Source organism: Diplotaxodon limnothrissa, linkage group LG16, assembly GCF_057381915.1.
Source record: "Diplotaxodon limnothrissa isolate DT_005_m linkage group LG16, D_limnothrissa_male_GT1.1, whole genome shotgun sequence".
Classification (NCBI taxonomy): Eukaryota; Metazoa; Chordata; class Actinopteri; order Cichliformes; family Cichlidae; genus Diplotaxodon; species Diplotaxodon limnothrissa.
In genome coordinates this window covers 7622172-7642337 of record NC_140611.1, presented here as the reverse complement: position 1 = coordinate 7642337, position 20166 = coordinate 7622172, and the positions used below count along the sequence as shown (strand labels likewise).

The following is a 20166-nucleotide window of genomic DNA, read 5'->3' as shown; positions in this document are numbered from 1 at the left end:
CTACGACTTAGTAGTAATACTATAACATAACAGAATTATTAATTGGGCACAAATACCACGATTTGGCAAAAATACCATTATTCGGCACAAATACGATGACATGGCAAAAATACTATGATTGGGTTCAAATACTATGATTTGGCAATAATACTGCATTTTAACACAACTACTGAGATTTGATTGAAATACTATGATTTAGAAGAAATACTATGACTCCATACAAATACGATGCTTTGGGACAAATACTATGTTTTGATTCCAATACTATGATGTGCAACAAATACTATGATTTGGCACAAGTACTATGATTTAGTACAAATACTATGATTTGGCAGAAATACTCTGATTTGGCAGAAATACTCTGATTTAGCAGAAGTACTATCTTTTGGTAGAAATTCCTGCTAAAAGGTAGTATTTCTGCGTTTTAGCAGAAATACTGTAATTTGGCATAAATACTATGATTTGGCATAAATACTATGCCTTAGTAGTAATACTATAACATAAGAGATATACTATGGTTTTGCAGACATACTATGTTTTTGCACAAATACCATGATTTGGCACAAATACTGTGATTTAGCAGAAATACTATGATTGGGTTCAAATACTATTATTTGGCAATAATACTGCGTTTTAACAACAACTACTGAGATTTGATTGAAATACTATGATTTAGAAGAACTACTATGACTCCATACAAATACGATGCTTTGGCACAAATACTATGATTTGGCAGAAATACTATGACTTAGTAGTAATACTATAACATAACAGATTTCCTAAAAAAAACTATGAAATTGCATTAATTCTATGACTTGGCAGAGATACTACATTTTAGCACAAATACTATAACAACGCAGAAATACTATGACTTAGTAGTAATACTATAACATAACAGTTCAATGTTCTTGCACAAATACCACAATATGGCAGAAATACTATGTTTTAGCACAGATACTGTGATTTGGTATAAATACTATGATTTGGCACACATACTATATTTCGCAGATACACTATAACATAACAGATATTCTACGACTTAGTAGTAATACTATAACATAACAGAATTATTAATTGGGCGCAAATACCACGATTTGGCAAAAATACTATGATTGGGTACAAATACTATGATTTGGCAATAATACTGCATTTTAACACAACTACTGAGATTTGATTGAAATACTATGATTTAGAAGAAATACTATTACTCCATACAAATACGATGCTTTGAGACAAATACTATGTTTTGGTTCCAATACTATGATGTGCAACAAATACTATGATTTGGCAAAAGTACTATGATTCAGTACAAATACTATGATTTGGCAGAAATACTATGCCTTAGTAGTAATACTATAACATAAGAGATATACTATGGCTTTGCAGACATACTATGTTTTTGCACAAATACCATGATTTGGCACAAATGCTATGATTTAGCAGAAATACTATGAATGGGTACAAATACTATGATTTGGCAATAATACTGCGTTTTAACAACAACTACTAAGATTTGATTGAAATACTATGATTTAGAAGAAATACTATGACTCCATACAAATACGATGCTTTGGCACAAATACTATGTTTTGGCAGAAATACTATGACTTAGTAGTAATACTATAACATAACAGTTCAATGTTCTTGCACAAATACCACACTATGGCAGAAATACTGTGTTTTAGCACAAATACTGTGATTTGGTATAAATACTACGATTTGGCACACATACTATATTCCGCAGATACACTATAACATAACAGATATTCTACGACTTAGTAGTAATACTATAACATAACAGAATTATTAATTGGGCACAAATACCACGATTTGGCAAAAATACCATGATTCGGCACAAATACGATGACATGGCAAAAATACTATGATTGGGTACAAATACTATGATTTGGCAATAATACTGCATTTTAACACAACTACTGAGATTTGATTGAAATACTATGATTTAGAAGAAATACTATTACTCCATACAAATACGATGCTTTGGGACAAATACTATGTTTTGGTTCCAATACTATGATGTGCAACAAATACTATTATTTGGCACAAGTACTATGCCTTAGTAGTAATACTATAACATAAGAGATATACTATGGTTTTTCAGACATACTATGTTTTTGCACAAATACCATGATTTGGCACAAATGCTATGATTTAGCAGAAATACTATGATTGGGTTCAAATACTATGATTTGGCAATAATACTGCGTTTTGGCAGAAATTCCTGCTAAAAAGGACTATTTCTGCTTTTTAGCAGAAATACTGTAATTTGGCATAAATACTATAATTTGGGATAAATACTATGATTTGGCACATATAATATATTCAGCACATATATTATAAAATAACAGAAATATTATGATTTGGCCTCAAAACCATGATTTTGCACAAATACCATGATTCTGCAAAAATACTATGATTTAGCAAAAATACTATGATTTAGCAGAAGTACTGAGATGTAGCAGAAGTACTTTGTTTTAGCAGAAATACTATGATTGAGGAGTAATACTTAAACATAGGAGAAATATTGATACACAGACACACATACACAGACAGTAAAGGGAACAGGAGCTGTGGAGAGTCTGGGCTTGGTATATGTAGGTCAGTTAAATTAGCTGCACCTGCTGTAGTCAGCCCTTACACACACAGACACAGACACAGAGAGAGGTGTGAGTTTTCTTCAGTGTATTTCTGACATTCAGGATTCCACTCGAACAAATGGCCATAATTTCCTAACCGTAGAGGCTAGAACGGTCATTCAGGCATCGTTTTATTCAGAAGAGATGGGGGAATCTTCAGGTCTTCATAATTCAGAGATAAAACATAAATTATTAAAGATATATGACTTGTAATACACTGTAACTGAGTAGAGGCGAAGCAAAAACTGCCTTGACTTGCGCTCAAACAACCTTTGGTAACTCTAAATCTATATGGAGCATCAAAATCATTCTTTCACCGTAAGAAACAGCAGGCTTTGGTGAACAGTTATGGAAATTTTCAGGGCTCTGTGGAAATCCATAAAAAAGATATGACGAGAGAAAAAAGTGCCTCATTTCCAGTGTTTGAAATCTGATGAAATCTGAGCGAGGGACAAATTTCCTACCCTCAAACAAGTCCAACTCATTTCAGAACGGTAATAGGTGAGAAAGAAATTCTTGAATTGTGAGCGTCAGGAGTGTCTGAACATATACGGGGACAAGCCTCATGTCTTAACTTTGCTTCGTTAAGGAGATATGACAATTTGAAAATGCCTCTCATTAGAGAAATCCAGCGGTGATTTTGAACAAACTCTCCATTGAGTTTATATGGAGAGTTTTCTGACTTTGTGTTACTCTGAGATTTGCAAAATATCTATGAGTCCCACAACAATGATAGGGACATTTTCTGAAAGCCAGCAAAAATACCTACGTTTTGATGTATAATTTGTGGGGCTTGAGTGGAAATTGAGCGAGTAGCAAGAAGTTGTTTGGACATGAAGAGAAAATTCAAACAGTTTCACTGTCCCCTCTGAGTTAATTGCATAGCAACCATAGCAACGCATGTATTTTCTGAAAAATCACAATTTTGCAACTGAAAACTCAAAGAGGGATAAGATTAAAACGGTAGAAGATCTGAAAAAGCTGAATCATACAGGAATAGCCAAATCATTTGAGAACATTTTAAAGTTTGAATGGAGTTTCTAGGTGAAAGTATGAGGCAGTAGTTAAGTTTCAAAGACAAGAAAGTTTTAGCAGAATTGTGGAAGTTTCCCATTCATTTCAATGGGACAAATTAAAGGAAAAAAGTGTAATATTTTAAAAAGTATAATAGTAATAAACACCAAAAGTCATAGCCGGCATTAGCAGAAAGAGCAGAACAGTTTAGAGTTTGAACGGTGAAAATAGCACAAAAATTGTGGAAGTAGATCCACGGCGAAAAGTGTACGGAAACACCCGGAATAATAATAAAGAAGAAAGAGAAACAGGATCTCAATAGTGTGGATGCCTATTAAGGCATCCACACAATAATAACTAGAAAAATTTGCATTTCCTGCGAAAATGCAGTGTGGATGCTTTAAAGCTAAGCTGTATGCAAAAACTAGCTGAAAAAGCTGAAAAGTTGCAGAAATTGTAAAAACTTTGCAGAAGCAAAGGAACTTTGCTAAAATGGAATAACTTAGCAGAACTGCAATATCTTAGAGGAAACATAATACTTGGCAGAAATACAATAGCATAGCAGAACTTAGCAGAAATATTGTAACTTACCAGAAACATTATAACTTCTCAAAAATACAAGAATTTAGGAGAAATGGTATAAGATAACAGAAAGAATATATTTAGCCAGAAATACTTAAACATTATGGAAACACTATGATTTAGAAAAATAGTACAACATAGCAGAAATACTGTGATTTACCAGAGACACTGTGATGAACTATGAATATTGTAATTTTAAATTAATACTATGTTTTAGCACAAATACTATAAAATGGCAGAAATACTATAATTTAGCAGAAATACTATATTAAGCACAAATCCTTTAAAAAGCAGAAATACTATATTAAGCAATATAAATATCCTATAAAAATCCTATAAAAAGCAAAAATACTGTGCTATTTGGTAGAAAAACTCTAATTAATCAGAAATACTATATTTGGCAGAAATACTATATTTAGCACAAATCTTATAAAATAGCAGAAATAGTATGATTTAGCACAATAGTAATAACTTAAACAGAAAAATTGGAAAAGCAAAATGGACAGCTGAAAAAATGCTGAACATGCTGAGGGTCCCTCAAATATACTTGTTAAATGAAAAAAATCAGCAAAAAAATATATAACAGCCACACAATCACAAATATGTACACATAAGGAAACACACATGCACAGAGAGACACACACACAAGATCCAATTCAGTCAACCATTCTAAATATATTGAATTTAAATCTTACAATGAGATCATCCCATTAAAAGGCTTTCTCTCTCTGTCACACACACACACACACACACACACACACACACACACACACACACACACACACACACACACACACAGGGAGAGAGAAGTAAGTTTCTAGCTCAGTAGAGCAGACTGGGAGCTGCTGAATTTGAATCCACCAATCAGAGAGGCTGTGTATTTTTTCCCGCCAAAACAGGTGCACGCAGCACAGAGAGACACAGGATTATTGCAGTCTATTTCTCATAGTGACAACTTCCCTCAAACAAATGACCATAATTTCCTAACCGTAGGGGCTAGAGCGGTCATTCTTACACCGTTTTGTTCAGAAGAGATGGGGGAATCTTCAAGTGTTGACAATTTATCATTAAAATATGAATTATTAAAGATATTTGACTTGTAATGCACCATAACTGAGTAGAGCGAAGCAAAAACTGCCTTGACTTGCCCTCAAACAACGCTTTCTAACTCTAAATCTATTTGGAGTATCGATATCATTCTTTCACCGTAAGAGACAGCAGGCTTTGGTGAACAGTCATGGAAATTTTCAGGTCTCTGTGGAAATCCAACAAAAAGTTATGACGAGAGAAAAAAGTGGTTCATTTCCAGAGTTTGAAATCTGAAGAACTCTGAGCGAAGGACAAATTTCCTACCCTCAAACAAGTCTAACTCATTTCAGAATGGTAATAGGTGAGAAAATAATTCTTGAATTGTGAGCGTCAGGAGTGTCTGAAGATATACTGGGACAAGCCTTATGTCTTAACTTTGCTTCGTTAAGGAGATATAACGATTTGAATATGCCTCTCGTTACAGAAATCAAGCGGTGATTTTGAACAAGCTCTCCATTGACTTTCTATGGAGAGTTTTGCGACTTTGTGTTGGTCTGAGGAGATTTGCCAAAATTCTATAAATCTCACAACAATGATAGTGACATTTTCGGAAAGCCAGCAAAAATACCTACGTTTTGATGTATAATTTGTGGAAGTTGAGTGAAAATTGAGCAAGTAGCAAGAAGTTGTTCGGACATGAAGAGAAGACTGCAAAACCTTCAGTGGCACACTGGAAGCCAAGTGCATAGCAACCATAACAACGCATGTATTTTGTGAAAAATCACAATTGTGCAACTGAAAACTTTAAGAGGCATAAAAGTAAAACGGTAAAAGATTTGAAAAAGCTGATTTATACCTGAATAGCCCAATAATTTGAGAACATTTTAAAGTTTGAATGGTTGTTCTACGTGAAAATATGAGGAAGTAGTTAAGTTTCAGAAACAAGCAAATTTTAGCAGAATTGCAGAAGTTTCCCATTCATTTCAATGGAACAAATTAAGCTTAATATTTTAAAAAGTATAATAGTGAAAAATACCAAAAGACATAGCACACATTAGCAGAAATAGCAGAATAGTTTAAAATTTGAACGGTGAAAATCGGCTGAAAATTGCGGAAGTAGTTAAGTGCCAAAAAGTGTACGGAAGTCCCAAGAGGAACTCAATAGTGTGGATGCTTAAAGCATCCACACAATAATAAAGAATAAAGAGAAACAGGAACTCAATAGTGTGGATGCTTAAAGCATCCACACAATAATAATAAAAGTTTTGGATGAATTAATCAGAAAGCATTTTGAATCTAAACCTCCCCGATTAAGTTTCAGTCAAGGCACAAAACAAGAAAGTGATGCAGTTTTTCCAGAGCAAGCAGCACTAAAGATGTCTGCTTCTGGGAACAGATGGTGGAAGGAGTGAATGGCTGATGAGAATATCGTTATCATAGTGTTGATAACCACTTTAGGGAAGGGCGCAAGAGGAGCAAGGCTGCTGGAAATCATTTCGTATCTTAAGATATCTTAAAGCAATAATCTACAGTTTATAAAATCTGCTAATCATCTTCAGCACGACCTTTTCTGTTTGCATTCATTGGACAAAGTCAAGCTGTATGTTGTAAACCACAGCAGTGTTATTGAAAATGCTTGCATGGCAGAAAACTTACAGAAGCTGTTGGGAAATGGGCCTCGCTAACGGACCAAATTTGTGCAATGTTTAAATTTCGCTACAGCAAACTGACAGAGAGGAACAAGCGTCTGTTTTCTGTTTACATTTGATTAAATGTTCATTTGGTCTACAGATCTGTTCAGTCATGTGAACTTTGTCCATCTGTTTATAGGGCAGCGATTGCCACATACACTGAAGAGCGGTCACAGGTGCAAGGTACTGATAACACGAACATCTCAGGAAAAGACAGACACTTTACGTGCATGCGTAGCTCAGGATTTTACTTTCAATTCCATGTTATGTTGGAATTAAATTAGTTTGTCAGCAGGTTTGGTGTAGCAGCTTAAAACTGCACGAGCCTGAAACAACAAGTGCTTTCTGTAGGGCAGTCAAATATTTAAAATCAAGGATGATGTGGAAACAAACAGCAGTGAGCTCAGCAGTGATTGGCTTTAAACAGAGGTTGCAAACTTTGTATGCGTCACCATAAACATACAGATTCCGGTTGTGATTCAGATAAACGTGCAACAGCAACAAAATGTTCTTTCAACTGCTGTTAACAAACAGCTCGCAGCTGTAGGAGACAAACTCTGGACTTCAGGAAGGGAAATATCACAATACTCAAGCACTGCTCAGGGTTCATCTTTTTGACTGACTGATCAGTCGAAACCAACATTAAGTTGCTAAAGTTTGTCCTTAAAAAAATTCTAAGCAGTATTTTAACTCATTTAAATGTTCATGTTTACTCAATTTCAGTTTGCTCTTCCTCCAATTTGCCTTTAACCTCATTTAACCCCATCTTGTGAATAGTTTGAACAGCGCAGAAATGTTTTGGAGAAACGTGGCAAATGTCAGCTTTTTAACATTTCCATGTTCCTAGAATGATGAAAAAGTCCTTAGCTAAGCTAAAACAACAAACTTTTTTTTATTTTAAGGGGAAGAGGATGTGATTTCAATGGAGAATTGAAACCCAGATCTTCAATGAATCGCATCAACCAGCAATAAAAGTAACAACTTGCTCACAAGACTGACACACCCTGTAGGTCGTGAAGTGTCGCCCTTTCTATTTGCCCAGGGAGGTAAGTTCGATCTTGTTGGTCGCTACCTATATACCTCCATCTAGCAACAACAGCGATAGAAATGCGGCGCTGAACGAACTGTATCAGGCCATCAGTGAGCAACAAACAGCACACCCAGACGGTTTCATCATCCTCGCAGGAGACTTTAATCATGCTGATCTTAAAACTGTTCTCCCAAAGTTTCATCAGCATGTACATTTTCCAACAAGGGGAGACAACATATTGGACTTGGTCTACACACAGGAAAAAGGAGCATACAAAGCCATCCCCCTCCCCCACATCGGCACCTCTGATCACCTCACTGTTATGCTAATGCCAGCATACAGACAGAGAGTGAAGGTCATCAAACCTGTTATGAAAGAGGTAAGAGTGTGGCCACAGGAGGCCACCTCTGCTCTTCAAGACTGCTTTGGGTCAACTGATTGGGACATATTCAAGGAAGCAGCCACCTACAATAACATCATAGACATCGAGGAGTACACAGACACGGTGAGCTCATACATCACCAAATGCATTGATGATGTAACACAGGTGAAAAGTATCACAACTCGAGCCAACCAGAAGCCATGGCTAACAGGAGATGTCCACAGGCTGCTGAAGGCCAGAGACAAGGCCTTCAGAGCTGGGGATGAAATAGGCCTGAGAACAGCGAGAGCCAACCTGTCCCGTGGCATCAGGAAAGCGAAACAGGACTACACACACAAGATAACCTCCCACTTCAATGATAGCAAGGATGCAAGAAGCCTATGGCAAGGCATCCAGGCTATTACAGACTACAAGCCTGTAGCGCGTAGCTGTGAGAGCGACACCACTCTGCTCAACAACCTGAACAGCTTCTTTGCACGATTTGAAGCACAGAACAACACACGCCCACAGAAAACACCACCACCTCCACACGACCAGCCTCTGTGCCTGTCTGCTGCCAGCGTGAAGAGGACACTCATCACCATCAACGCCCGGAAAGCAGCGGGTCCAGATAACATCCCTGGTAGTGTGCTGAAAGACTGTGCAGAGGAGCTGAAGAATGTCTTCACAGACATCTTTAACACCTCCCTGAGGCAAGCCACTGTCCCATCATGCTTCAAGACTGCCACCATCATACCTGTGCCAAAGAAACCATCCCCAGCCTGTTTCAATGACTACCGCCCCGTGGCACTGACACCCATTATTATGAAGTGCTTTGAACGACTAGTCATGTCACACATCAAATCCACCCTACCTCCCACCCTGGACCCACACCAGTTCGCATACAGAGCGAAACGATCCACAGAGGATGCAATCTGCTCTGCCCTCCACCCAGCCCTAACTCATCTGGACAAGAAAGACTCATATGTGAGAATGCTGTTCATAGACTTTAGCTCAGCATTCAACACCATAATACCACAACAACTCATCTGTAAACTGGACAGACTGGGCCTCAGCACCTCCCTCTGCAACTGGCTGCTGGATTTCCTCAGCCAGAGGCCTCAAGTGGTGCGTGTGGGCAACAAGGTCTCAAACAGCATCACCCTGAGCACGGGGGCTCCACAAGGCTGTGTGCTCAGTCCTCTGCTCTTCACCCTGTTGACACATGACTGCACACCAACCTACAGCTCCAACCACCTTGTGAAGTTTGCGGACGACACAACGCTGGTGGGGCTCATCACCAAGGGCGATGAGACCCACTACAGGAAAGAGGTTGAGCTCCTGACCACGTGGTGCAGAGACAACAACCTCCTGCTAAATGTCAGTAAGACCAAGGAGATTATTGTCAACTTCCAGAGAGGCCACACCTGTCACCCCCCATTGACCATCGACGGCGCTGCGGTGGAGAGGGTGAGCAGCACCAAGTTCCTGGGGGTGCACATCAGTGAGGACCTCTCTTGGACCACCAACACAGCATCACTGGCCAAGAAAGCACAACAGCGCCTCTACTTCCTGCGCAAACTCAAGCGGGCAAGTGCTCCACCACCCATCCTGACTACATTCTACAGAGGAACTATTGAAAGTATCCTCTCCAGCTGCATCACTGTGTGGGGCGGTAGCTGCACTGACTATAACAGAAAAGCTCTACAACGCATTGTGAGAACAGCTGAGAGGATAGTTGGTGTACCACTCCCCTCCCTGCAAGACATTTACACCACTCGCCTCACCCGCAAAGCCATCACAATTGTCAACGATGCAACCCACCCCGCGCACTGTCTGTTCAGCCTCCTGCCCTCTGGAAAGAGATACAGAAGTCTCCGCTCCCGCACTACCAGGCTCACCAACAGCTTCATCCACCAGGCTGTGAGACTGCTGAACTCTCTTCCCTCCCGGCTCCCAGCCAGCAGAATCACCAGATTGGTAGAAGTATAGTAGACAGATTGGACTCTACCCCCCCACACTCTCCAACAAGGAAACACTCTCTGAACCAAGAACTGAAAACATTCCTGACTTGCATTGCAATTGCACACACCTGCTGCTATATATATATTTTTAGTATTCTTTTAGCACTATTTATATTATTATATTACTATTTATTATCTTATTGTTAGGGCTGTTTTTGTTTTTGTTGTGCATCTGCACCTTATTGTTGTCAATGCCTACGCATGGGACAGTGTGAAACGTAATTTCAATTCCTTTGTATGGCAAGTACATTTGAAGAAATTGACAAATAAAAGTATTCTATTCTATTCTATTCTATTCTATTCTAGGTCAGTCATAAAGATGACTTATTTATCTTTGAGCACACAGCCTAGTGTGCTCAAATAACGCCTAAGACTTTTGGATTATTTTCCTTTGTATAGTTGTTGTGGATTTGTTAAAATATGCAGAGGAGGAGAATCTGTGCGCCTGTTCTTGCACCTCCAAGTTTCTACCTTCTGTTGCTGCTTTTAAATCCAATAAATAGTGTTTGCATTCTCAAGCGCCACCTGAATTTCATGGTTTGCATAGCCTTTCCTAACCAAATATCTGTATTTTTATATTTATTAATTATTTAGGTTTTTATTTGCACCCAGAGAATTTTCTGCACTCTAATTCAGGATGCTCACGCCTCTTGATTGTTAAGCATCAGATCAGACTATTTTCACAAGCTGAAAGGAAACACGCTGTCCTTAAGAACACTTTGAATCTTGTTCTCATGTTTGCTAAACCAAGTTATTTTTAACCATGTCTGAGAAATTCTGTTTTAAATTAAAGATGCAGTATGAGGAAGCCTTCCCGGAAATGTGAGGATGACCATCCCTGCTGGCCTGATAAGAGACGAACAATGTGGGAATTTTCTAATATAAATGACATTTCAGCCCTTAAGAGCGCAAAGGGAGACGTCTCAGAAATAGTGATGGAATAGTTTTCTAAAACTAGCCTGCAGAAACCGTGCCATCCTTGAACAAGGGTTAATGGCTTAAGTTTAAGACATGGAGCTTGTGGGAGGTTATCAAAATACATGACTCATTTAGCTCTGAAAAAGGGAAAGCAACGGGAGTTACCCTTCCTTCAGCCGAGCCTGAGAACATGAATAGTGTGACTGTGTTTTTTCACATTGTGGAAACAATATTGCAGGTAGTGTGAAATGGTAATTTGTTTGTGCTTTTTGGTTTGAGGTGAAATCCTCTGTGAGAAGGCTGCTCTCGTTTTTTTCTATTGTGGCTCTGTTATTTTTCCTCTAAGCTATCTACCTTAAACATGCAAGAGAACATAATGTAGAAGGGTCTAAATGTCCAAGTAAACACAGTTTCTAAGAGCAGCAGTAACATACAGCTGTGAATGAGCCAGGTCTTCCGGTTGAGTGAACGCTGGCGCGACTGGCTGCCGCTACTCACCGGCCGCCACTCACCTAAGTCCACCCTCAAAACTCATCTGTTTAAAATTGCCTATTCTTAAATTTCTGTATGTTTTAACTTTTATCTTCTATTTTTATCATTGTGTATATTTCCAGTTTTTATCTGTTGTACAGTGTCCTTGGGTGCTTTGAAAGGCGCTATTTAAATAAAATGTATTATTATTATTATTATTATTATTAAACTCGAACAAACTGCAGGCTTGGGAATGCAGATGAATGCTCCAGAATTACAAGATTTTGTTCAGGGATTATACTGCGTATCCACATGAGAAGCTGAAGCCTACAAGTGTTTTGTTTTTTTCCCTTTGCTGTCAAATCACTGTGTACACTCCCTGCAGTCCCTGCCTTAAGCAAGCTGTGCCTGCTTCAATTTCCTCTTTTCTCCTCCTTATACTAATATTTGACAATTTGCTTAATTTCCTCCTGCATCAGTCTAGCCTATCCCTCATCACCCTGCTCTTTCAACACAGAAATATTCATAGGCTATTGTTTATGAAAATATCCCAACCAGACACCCTCTCATACATCTGCAGGTGGATTGTTCACAGTTCAAGCTTGGTGTTTAAGCTGCTGTTTATAGAGCTGAACCAAGTGTATTGACTAATCCCCATATGCATCATTTATAATGCTAAAGAATAAATCCAGTGTCCTCTTTCTTAGCAGGAGAGTCAATGTACAGTTGATGTAAACATGGGGCAATAACCTGTTTTAACACAACAGAAAAATGACTGAAGTCCCACACAACTTTTTCTTATTTTCTAGCCAAACCACTGTGCATATGTTACATCTGCAGCAGCCATCTACATTTGCTCTTGGATTAAAACAAATAACAGTTATAAATAACTGTCCAAACTCCCGAGGGAGGTAGAAAGGTCTAAAGGGGAAGGACAGAAGCTGAAATATCCGCACAACATGACAAACAAATGCCTCTCTGTGTAACTCTTGAACCGATTTGACGATATGCATTTCAATACATTATTAAATCAGAAAAACCTTCCCTAAATCAAATCTCTCATTCCTGTCATCAAAGCCTTCATTGGGTATATTTGTGCAGGGTACTGATAACACACAAAACAAACAGCACTGTGGCTACAGGAACCTGTTATCAGGGTGCAGCGACAGCAAAGTGTTCACGTAAGATCATTTTACCTTTCTTGAAAATACATGAAAATACATGAATCGATAAATTTGAAATTTAAAGACCTTAATGTCATGTCATCATTATATAATATTCTGTAAACTTTCTAGGCATTTTAGGACAGAATATTCCTGATGAGTCTGTTGGTCTGGAATTACTCAGCTGCATGGCATTGCAGGATGTGAAAAAGCACATACAATGTTGACAAAGTTCAGTCACGGTAATGCAGGAAGAACTCCTACATAAGCTTTGGAGATGACAAACTGCGAGAAAACCGCACAGTACAACCCACACTGAACAACCACCCAGAATGCACCTAAATGAATCACTCCTTTAATGTGAGGTTTTTGATTTGGCATGAAAATCGTCCCTTTTTCTTCTCATCATCTGTCAGTTTTATACAAGAAAAAAGGTGTCAGTATTGCTATTCCTGCTCTATGAGATCTATCCATCGCTCAAAAATCAAACATTTGTGTTGGCTGCAGTGGGCATCTTTACTATAGTGTGAAAGGAAGTGTGCCTCCTTTGTGGTAAACATTACAAACGCACTTTTTCGAAAAAGTAAACAGGCGAATGGTAGACCTCATATTTCTAAGAATTCGAGCACCGAGGCCACATTCAGTGGCAGAGTTTGCCCCAGAAAAGTCAGAAATTATTAAGAACATAAACAGCTTAGGAACAAGTAAGTGGTAAATATTGACTCACCTAGGAAAAAGAGACACCGAGGCACAACACAGGCGAAGGAAGGATGAGACAGTTTACTCGACACGGCAGACCTAAGAGAGGAAATCTCACCTCTGACCTTTGCATGCAGAGAGGAATCTCAAACGTGCTGCCCAGCCGGTGACTCAACAGCTTTGTTCCACCTCCACAGGACGACGCACAGACACAGAGGAGGAAGAGTGTGTTTGGATTGCACCTCTCAGCTCTCTGTTCTCCTTCCTTTGCATTTCAACACAGCGTTAAATCAGCTAAACCTTCCCGAAATCAAATCCCTCACTGCTATGTTAACTAAAAATAACTTATTCTGGTTCACTAACTGTTAACCAGAAAAAACGCCCATAACATAAACACGGATGTTAAATATAAACAATATATTTAGTTGCTCATATTGTCTACAAGAGCATAAGCACATTTATATTTGTTGTTAAATATGACTGAAAACTCACTTTTCATTCACAGGATATTTAACTGTTGCAAGATTTCAGCAAGAAATGTGAAATCTTTGTGTTGTTTTTTTCCGCAAAAGAAAAAAAGTCTTTGCTTTCAAAGAAATGTCTATAATGTAATGAATTAACAGAAGAACTAAATTCACCCTAAGCATGTTTAAAACGCTTCATTTTACTTTGGCGGAAAAGAAAATACACGCTATTATAGTTCTAATTGAAAAGATTAAGCCAGAAGAAGCAGAAAGCAGAAAAACTGTATATCCTTACTGTCAGATTTAATGAGGACGAGACCCCAAAGCAGGACTACAAACAAAAAGCGAAAAAGCAGGGAGCCAGAAAATCAAACACACAAGACACAGTTCTGGGATCAGCTCGGCATTGAGGCAAGCATGGGGAAGATGGCGGTTCGTACGGCCGGCCAGGTGGCCAATCGTGCAGATAAAGCAACTCTGTGGGCTGCCTGAGAGACCAGTGACTGAAACCCTCTAATGGTTTGAGTGGTGACAGGCATTGGTGATGGGACACGTCAGGCAGATGGACAACATGCCAGCAGTGGAGGTTCAGTGAGAGACTGTGTTGAAGGAGGAGAGGGGACTCCTCTAGAGGCTTGTGTGGAAGCCAGCGATCACTGAGACAGAAATACGCTGAAAGATGGATGGGAGCCCAGGAGCTGAGATGGAGCAATCACATGTCGCAGCAGGTGGTTGACAACAAGAAGGCTGATGCTGACAACAAAGGAGACCCTGGTGTAGGCTTGGGGGTAGGAACAATGTAGGAACTCCACAGAAGGCTCAGCAGGTATCTGCATTTAAGACAGAGACCCTTATACTCAGGCTGTTTGTTTGGAACTCTTGGATTCAGGATTGTGCTCACACACTTGCAGAGACGAATCAATGGACTCAAGCTGAGACGCAGGTGGAGAGGGACCCTTGGACTCGGCATGTTAACGGCAGTCAGGGTGCCATTGCCTGTCCTCTAAAGGTCTGTGTATCCCTTCATGGATATGTCCCAGATTATCACTGACCCACCGCCAAACCGGTCATGCTGGATGATGTTACAGCAAGCAAAACCTTCTTCTCCACAGCTTCTCCAGACACTTTAGTGTCTGTCATATGTGCTGAGGGTGATCCTGCTCTCATCTGTGAAAAGCACTGAGCATCACTGGTGAACTAACCAATTCTGGTATTCTATGGAAGATGCCATTGTTTCACTGTTGCCCCTCTAATGCACCTGTATTTAATTTAACATCAAAGCAGCTGAAATTAATTAACACCCCCCTCTGCCACTTAACGGACAAGATCAATATCGCAGAGGTTTAATTGCCTTGATGCTGAGTGCAACACAATGCAAAGGAGGAAAGACATCAGTAATGATCACAGAGAAGCAACTGTTTCAGCCCGTCAATATTAGACGGGTTATAAGGCCATTTCCAAACAATATGAAGTCCATCATTATGCAGTGAAAAGATCATTCAGAAATGGAAAACATTCAAGACAACTGCCAATCTTCCCAAGGAGTAGACGTCCCAGCAGATTCATCCCAAGATGCTCAGAGAAACTGTAAAAAAACACCCAAATAACAACCCCCTGTCTAAATCAGAGACAAACAGCTGTTTATGTTTTTAAACCCATTTTGCACAGAGAGGCATTTTTTGAAAAATGTATTGATAGCAATGTTGAATATTATTACACAGGAAAAAAAAAACTACACGTAAAATAATCACACCGTGACGCCTCTGCCTTTGTAAATGGAGGGACAGTAACTGCGTGTTTATATGTAAGCGTGTAAAACCTGCAGATAGTCAGATTAACAGTATTTTGTCTCTATCTGCCATTCTGCAATTCATCTCATGTAAACAATAACGTGGCGCACAGCGTGACATGAAAAAAGGCACATACCTTTGACGCTGCGTGACGAACTCTGTATTCCTCGTCCACACGGAAACGCAAAAAAGGAGGAAAATCTCAGTTTTCGCTGATTCGAAACGCCGTTTACGTGTGGATGAAACAGCTGCGTTTTCAAAAATACCCGCGTAGGTGCGGACGTAGCATAAAAGAGTTAGTGGTTTATTTATTGCAGTTTACTTGTATTTGCTTAATTGTTTACTAAATGTTTGAGGTGTGAAATAAACCGCAATGGAGCAAAATATGGGTGTGTGTGGTTGGAGGATGTGTTTGTGTGTGTGTGTGGTTGGAGGATGTGTTTGTGCATGCATGCGTGTGCGTGTGGGGGGGCGCGAACATTTTTCATGTAAAACAAAGGGGGGCCCAGCAAAAGAAGTTTGGGAACCGCTGCATTAAAGCATTAATAAGGCAACCACGTGTTTGTGAATGTCAAAGCACACAAACCACAGGAAGGCATCCTTAAAACATGCTTCAGCATATCTGTGTATTCGGCACTTGACTCAGATAACCTAGAATCCGGACATACTGGGTCCTAACTAGAGCCCATTCAAAAAGTTGAGATGAGGTAGTCCATCAAAGCAACAAATGATAAGGGGAAAAAAATTCCTCCAGAAATTCAATTAAAGTCTCTTGAGTCAAGCCCAAAGCAATTATACAGAGGTGTGAAGCCACACCCGGGCTTCCCCAGTGGATAAAGGAATCCCCATGAGCCACAGCCATTCGTCAAGATATGAGTCAAGCCCTACATCGAGTACAATCCCTGAGTAAATGTCACATTTTCAAACAGGATGTGCTGCGAGAAATGTGTACCAGTTCAAAGCTACAATTCAGCAGTGAGACATATCCCGAGCTCACGCAGCAAATGTTCTCTTTTCTGTTTAAGTGAGTAACCTGAAGGTTTTTTCCCTTTTTCTCTGCCTACTCACTGTGTAGACTGTTGGTGACTTGTGATATTGTATTTACAATTTTCAGGTATCTGTACTTTACTTGAGTATTTCTTTTTCTGGCAACCTTTTGCTTTTACTCACTACATTTACATAAATATCAGTACCTCAGCGCCTAGCTAGCGTTACAGAAGAGGAGCGATTATAAAAGAAATAACGCTTTTTAACCGTTTGTGTGCAGTTTGTCTCACAGTCTAGCTAAAGGTTCAGCTGTTGTATTTCAGATGGAGAGAGAAGAAAGAGAGCTAACGTCACTCAGAGATAGAGAAAGATAAGAAAGACAGGACAGGAGAGGAGAGGAAGGAGAGAGGTTAGATGTAAAGGTAGGGGCTGCTAAGTGATATTTCATAAACTGGAAATTTCAAATGTTTTTAAATCAGATATTGGGTCTGTACATGAGACATTATATTTTTTCATATGTGAAACGTGCTGCAAAACAAACTGAAGTAGACGAACTATGTTATTTAAAGGTTGCATGACAATCCTCTACAGCAGGGGTAGGCAACTCCGGGCCTCGAGTGCCAGTGTCGGTGCCAAGTGGATCAAGGACACATCTAAAACCTGCAGGACACCGGTCCTCGAGGCCTGGAGTTCCCCACCCCTGCTCTACAGGTTAGTGCAGGATAAACAGGTTAGTTTGCAGTTGTGGACATCCACAGAGGGCAGCAGGTCAGTTGATTACAGCCTGCACACTAAGAAAATCTACTGGAGCTCTCAATAGAAATGATTGTGACTTATGATTCTTTTCCCCACACTGAGCCATTAAAACAATTTAAGATTTCACCACATCCCACCAGCAATGTTGGGAAAGTTACTTTTAAAATGTATTCCATTACAGATTACAGAATACATGCCCCAAAATGTATTCTGTAACGTATTCCGTTACGTCACTCAATGAGAGTAACGTATTCTGAATACTTTGGATTACTTAATATATTATCATGCTTTTTACAACTACGTGAATGTACTATTGCTGTGATTTATTACTGTTACTGAAGGTCCGCGGGTCCGAACCATAGTAAAGGGACCTCTGGTGTTGGGCTCGTAGCCGAAAAATAGCTTTACTTTGTTGTCTGGGTCAAGTTTGCTAGCGAGAGACAGAGAGAGGAGTTGAAAGGCTGCTCCAACGGAACTTATTGTTTCGGAGGAAAACATGAACACAGCATACAGTCTAGTCGTAATAGCTTACTTACAACTGGGCTCGTCAGGCACTCTTCTTGGCTGCAGTGGTTATTATTATATTTACATGTTTCCAGCTCCCGTTTCTGCTACGATAACTACTTTTCCACTCTCCTTTTTCTCCCTCCTCGCGCTCACAGACACATAACGGGTATGGCAGTCCATTCTCCCTGCAGCACGGACTACACTGCCCATAAGGCTACATTCTTTAGGGCTATGCCTGTAGCATTCTGCCTATTAGCTTAGCACAACAACAACAACAACAAAAAGGCGCTCTCTCACCCAGGAAACACACAGTCACAGAGAGAGCGCGTGTCGCCCTGTAACCATGGCAACCGTAACTCTGCCGCCTGGAACAACAGAACATAGCTGTCAAACCAAACCCAAACAGTCCTGACCCGCCACAATATGAAACAGGAAAATTCTGCTGTGTAATCCATTTATTTCAACAAAGTAACTGTATTCTAAATACGTAACGGCGGTACATGTATTCCGTTACTCCCCAACACTGACCATTGTACTCCCATCCTTTATCCAGCCGCTGGTCTGCCATGTTTAAATGACACCGGTTAAGAGGGAGCATGCCAACTGCATTTGTGAGCGTGTTTGTGGGCGTGTGCTTGTGAGAAGAAAGTAGCTTAAATAAATATCACGTGTTTTTTCTTTATTTCTGAGTCCTCTGTTGGTTTACTTCAGGCTCCAGTGAGCAATGCTTTTGTAAAATATCTGGGCACATGTACGTAAAAGCATTAAAAGTAGGAAAATCATTTGAATCTGTCTCTTGAAGGAACAGAAAAAAATGTGTTAAAGTCTGTCTGGCGCTTACGTCACCGACAGGACTTCGTACCAAATCTGTTTTGGTCAACATGACACTGATCTAGAAATGAGACTGTGTTGAGTGCCACACATGCAGAAGCATCATGGATGATTAGAGTTCAGAGGTTTTGATGTTATGGTGTTAGATACCATTGTTTAACACAGGAAACTCACCAGACTGCTGTTATGTCAGTCCTTCTGTCAAGGCAACCGCCTCCTTAGTTTACGTGAAAGTCTTGTAAAAACATCTTAAGGTGGAAACAAAAAAATCTCATCTTAGACGTGTCCTTCGCAGCTCATACTTCCTCTTTCTGTGAGGACTTAAGCACATGTGGCAATTTCCTTTTTGGGAGATATTTTGAAAGCCAAATGATGTCCTAACATGTTGGGCAATCTTTGGGAGGAGAGCGTGCTGTTCGGGTGATTCACACATACACTGATCTCTTCCACGCCAATTACTGTGGAGCACCTTTTTAGTTCTTGTTAAAACAATCTTTATTTTAAGTGCAATTGTTGTTGTTGTTGTGTGTGATTTTTTTTTCCGTTTTCTGTCACATTAAGTGGTTCCAGCAGCCTGAGTGCGTCTGTCTCCCACATTTCTGCGTGTTATGACGGTCACACTGAGCCCTCTTGTGGCTGCACGGGGAGTCAGCCTGACACAACGTCGAGCTTTAGCCGTGAAATGTGTTTCAACTGATGCTAAACTTTGATTTTAATGGTCCTGCTGCACTTTGAGCGCTTTTTTAGCCTGTTTCTGGGGAGAGGATGAATCGAGAACTTTCCCCTGTTACAGTACAAAGTCAGTCAGGCAGTTAGATGTTGGTGTGGCGGTGTTTGATTGTCTATATCTGCCCTTTACTGGATGTATGTGAAACAGGGCAAACAAGGATGTGGTTTTAAAATTAGGTGACTGTTTCCATGGCCTTGTTTTTATAGGCCTCTGTGGTACTCAGAACCACAGAACTGTTTAAAGCTTCTTGTGCTCTGCAGATGAATCACATTTATTCTCTGGAAATTCACACTGTAGAAAATGAGGCACTCTTACATTTGTGGAATAGGGACAATTTACTAGCTAAAACTTAGGGGTTAAGTAAAAATTGTGAGACACCTAACAAGGAATTGTGAGCTAATAACCCCAAATATTATGGTTGGAATTTTTTTTTAAAATGGTGAAAACAAGTTTCCATAGATC

The 20166-nt window shown here is 39.7% G+C and overlaps 1 protein-coding gene across 2 annotated transcripts in view; it reads right to left on the bottom strand.

Annotated features, from left to right (window-relative positions):
* The window catches only part of LOC146615663 (interleukin-1 receptor-like 2), a 49439-nt gene extending 30149 nt beyond the window's left edge, over nt 1-19290 (bottom strand). The window contains exon 1 of one of the 2 annotated variants that reach the window (XM_085374931.1): nt 19149-19290. The gene's annotated coding sequence lies outside the window, so the exon portion shown is untranslated. Of the gene's footprint in view, nt 1-13667; nt 14140-19148 lie in introns of those variants that run through there. The other variant, XM_085374932.1, reaches the window with a different exon arrangement.
* Between the last annotated feature and the right edge of the window lie 876 nt (nt 19291-20166).